The sequence below is a fragment of the Pyxicephalus adspersus genome, chromosome 2, assembly GCF_032062135.1.
Source record: "Pyxicephalus adspersus chromosome 2, UCB_Pads_2.0, whole genome shotgun sequence".
Lineage (NCBI taxonomy): Eukaryota > Metazoa > Chordata > Amphibia > Anura > Pyxicephalidae > Pyxicephalus > Pyxicephalus adspersus.
Genome location: NC_092859.1, coordinates 6,133,259 through 6,137,501, shown reverse-complemented (window position 1 = coordinate 6,137,501; position 4,243 = coordinate 6,133,259). Strand labels below are relative to the sequence as shown.

The 4,243-nt window shown below is 41.0% G+C and overlaps 1 protein-coding gene across 1 annotated transcript in view; it reads left to right on the top strand.

Annotated features, from left to right (window-relative positions):
- DNAH2 (dynein axonemal heavy chain 2) overlaps positions 1-4,243 on the top strand; it is a 112,617-nt gene that overhangs the window by 4,917 nt on the left and 103,457 nt on the right. The gene's annotated exons all lie outside the window — the stretch shown is intronic.

Genomic DNA, 4,243 nt, shown 5'->3' with positions numbered 1-4,243 from the left:
TACTATTGGTCACTGGGATAGGAATGGGTATATATATATATATATATTTATATATTTATTTATAGGTAGGGGTTGGGGGAGAGATAGTGAAAACAATTTGATGTCCCCATTTCATCTAATTAAATTACGATGAAAAACTTTAGAGAAAACAGATTTTTATTCATTCCAACGACTTTGATTGACGTTTTGTCATTAAGCATATTTATCAGTGTTGTAGGAAACAATCTGTTTTAACATCTGTTTGAATAAAATAGATTTCAACGCTAATTGGATAAATTCTAGTTTGCTAAATCGCTATTATAAACAATTTCTAGGATTTTTTATTTTCCTAAAATACTGATAATATACCAATATTTCTTCTCAGTGCTGCCAATCTTTTGTGTCTACTTCCTGTCTGTATGCACTCGCTCTAGCATTGGCTTACAATGCTTTAGACTGGCTTCCCAATTGTGACCATGCATGTATCACCATAACCCATTGTGGTCTACACCATGGCGGATGTGACTGGGTGACCACACAGGAACATAATTAGTGATATGGTCGTCATGACATACCAGAAAAGACCCAAATTAGGCCTTCATGGCATGAATATAGGGTATCATTTTATTGAAAGCTTATCTCTGGGCTTATTTATTCCTCTTGTTTAAAGTCCCCCTGAGCCTTCTCTGTATGCTTTGCTTCTTTTACCTGTCCTCATGTGACACACAAAGTTCCCTTCTTCTTTTGATCTTCCGCTAGCAATAGGTGGTCCTATATAATGCCATTGCTATGTTGTCAGCTAAGGAGGCGAACCCATGACCCCCTGCACTCAACATCTCAGTCTTCCTGGTTGAGTGACATTCAATTTAAAAGACTAGTGGTGAAAAAGGAGTCCTGCACGGGGGCAACTCCAGCTTCGAGTTGAGTTTGGGATTGGTTTACATTCAGGAGGACGTAGGAGCATTAAGCAAAATTTGACCCTGAACCAAAGGCTACACTGGGCCATGCCACTTTCCTAATTTCATTCTGTACCCCTAGACCAGCTCCACATGCCAGAAACTTAAGGACAAACTGGAGACACCAAAATTAGACCGAGGTCTGACGGGAAGCGGCCCAACAGATCTTCCAGTGGTGTTAGGCCCATGTGGCTTAAGAGTCCTCCAACCCAGGGACACCATCCATGAGCCCAGGGGAGAGGACATAGGTTTCAGCGTTATGTCGAAATTGTGGACCATTAAACCCCCATACTTTGGATATGTGTACTGTATTCACCCACACTAATGGCCCCTGTGGGACAAAGACAGCGGGTTACCACCCTAAGGCACACAGCAAGTCTGTTCTGTGCATGAAAAGGCAACCTGTCAACCTTACAACTTGCGACCCTAGGTGCCGTCCCCCAAAATTCACCCGAAGTGCAAATAAATATGAGGTCAAAATCTGCGATTTGTAGAACATTTTTACCCTGCTATGTTTTCTATTGTTTTTTTTTAGTTGAAATGTGAAGGCTTCATTCTGAGACAGGGAACGGGGAGAGTGGGATTGTTGGCAAGACGAGGCACCTGCAGGACGCAGTGAGTCAGCGCTGGAAAATACGCAGCGGTCCAGCCAATCCGGCGGACTTGTTTACCTCTTATCTAGCCCGTGAGCTCATATGCTGTGCTCGCTTACTATGATTAACATGTTCTCTTCCATGCGGGATGCTAAGAATTACACCTTAGAAGACAAACTATTTAAAAAAAATTATCGAAATAATAACTACAGTCATTTGAACTAAACCGCATGGAAATTATTGACTTTTTTAAACAGTCCAATACGTTCAGTCAGTGCCTGCATGAAGGTGAGAATGTAAAAGATTAAGGATATAAGGAAACAATTCCTTTTTATCCAGACAAAAATAAACACGTCTTGGAAAAAAGAAGTACACCCTTGGCCCCAGTAGCTAGAATTGCCCCCTTTAGCAGAAAATACTTCTTACAGGCAGTTTCATAAGTGCTCAACAGTCTTAACACTTCACCATGACTCCTCCTCCATGAAAAGTTCCTTCACTTACCATATGTTTATGGTTTTCTTTCCTTGAACTGCCTAGGTCAAATGCCCCACAACATTTCAATGGGATTCAACTCAGGACTCAAGTCCATTATCTATAGCCTTTATATCAGGGGTGTCAAACTCTGGCCCGCAACGTCTTTTTTTTGGCCCCCAAAGGAATCCTAAATATGAATTGCAGCTGGCCCACCGCTTGCATTCCTGATTTACCAAAGCTCTCCAAGACAGGGAAAACACCAGCAAATCTGGATTGGATTTCTTCTATTAGTTGCTATTAGTTGTCCACTGTTTTAAATCCTGAACTAGATCCATTCTAGGTTTGATGGATAACTCAGGTTCTCACATGATAGTCTATCTTCTCCAGTCCTGGAGAGTTTTGATAAATTAGACCCAATGACACTAAGCTGTCTAGATGCTACAAAAAGCAAAAGTAGCACTGAACCATAACTTTTCAACCATCATGTTTCACAGTTGGTATGGGGATCATCTACTGAAATGTTGTCGTAATTTTGTGTCATATATATACACCTACTTTGCATGTGGACAAACAACTCAACCTTGATTTATCAGTCCGTAGGACATTGTTACAGAAGGCCTTTGCCTATAAGTTCTATGGCAAACTGCAGTCTTGACCCAGTATTCTTTTTTGGACAGTCAAGTCTTTTCTCCGGCACACCTCCCATGTATGTTTAATTTTTGCAATCTATACTTGTAGATATAGCCCAACACCAAATGCTTGATAAGCTACCTGGAGATGCCATGTCATTTTGGAGTTCTTGGAGACTTGGGACAGCTCTTCAGCAGAATTTGCTGGTTGGCCAGTTTTGAACTGAGTCACAATCAGCTGAAATCTACTCCGCTTGTAGATTATTTTCCTTACAGTGTAATGAATAAGTTCAAAAATTTTGGTGACTTTTTTAAATGTCATTGTCAAACTTATAGGCCCATCAACTTTTTTTTGAGGGTCCTGTACAACATCCTGTACAGTAAAATAAAATAAATATTGCTTTTTACGATATTTATATTTGTTTGGGGCAACCCCGGGGAAAGAATTGTAGCCCTATCTAATTGTGTTAGCCTGCAGTAGGAATATGAAGTAATAGCCCCCTTCTGCAGGAGGAGGACAGACTCATAGCTCCCTTCTGTCTGTGTCACCCTGCAGGAGGAGGACAGACTCATAGCTCCCTTCTGTCTGTGTCACCCTGCAGGAGGAGGACAGACTCATAGCGCCCCCTTCTGTCTGTGTCACCCTGCAGGAGGAGGACAGACTCATAGCGGGAAAACACCAGCAAATCTGGATTGGATTTCTTCTATTAGTTGCTATTAGTTGTCCACTGTTTTAAATCCTGAACTAGATCCATTCTAGGTTTGTTGGATAACTCAGGTTCTCACATGATAGTCTATCTTCTCCAGTCCTGGAGAGTTTTGATAAATTAGACCCAATGACACTAAGCTGTCTAGACCCTACAAAAAGCAAAAGTAGCACTGAACCATAACTTTTCAACCATCATGTTTCACAGTTGGTATGAGGATCATCTACTGAAATGTTGTCGTAATTTTGTGTCATATACACCTACTTTGCATGTGGACAAACAACTCAGCCTTGATGTATCAGTCCGTAGGACATTGTTACAGAAGGCCTTTGCCTATAAGTTCTATGGCAAACTGCAATCTTGACCCAGTATTCTTTTTTGGACAGTCAAGTCTTTTCTCCGGCACACCTCCCATGTATGTTTAATTGTTGCAATCTATACCTGTAGATATAGCCCAACACCAACTGCTTCATAAGCTACCTGGAGATGCCATGTCATTTTGGAGTTCTTGGAGACTTGGGACAGCTCTTCAGCAGAATTTGCTGGTTGGCCAGATTTGAACTGAGTCACAATCAGCTGAAATCTACTCCGCTTGTAGATTTTTTTCCTTACAGTGTAATGAATAAGTTCAAAAATTTTGGTGACTTTTTTAAATGCCATTGTCAAACTCATAGTCCCATCAACTTTTTTTTTAAGGGTCCTGTACAACATCCTGTACAGTAAAATAAAATAAATATTGCTTTTTACTATATTTATATTTGTTTGGGGCAACCCCGGGGAAAGAATTGTAGCCCTATCTAATTGTGTTAGCCTGCAGAAGGAATATGAAGTAATAGCCTCCTTCTGCAGGAGGAGGACAGACTCATAGCTCCCTTCTGTCTGTGTCACCCTGCAGGAGGAGGACA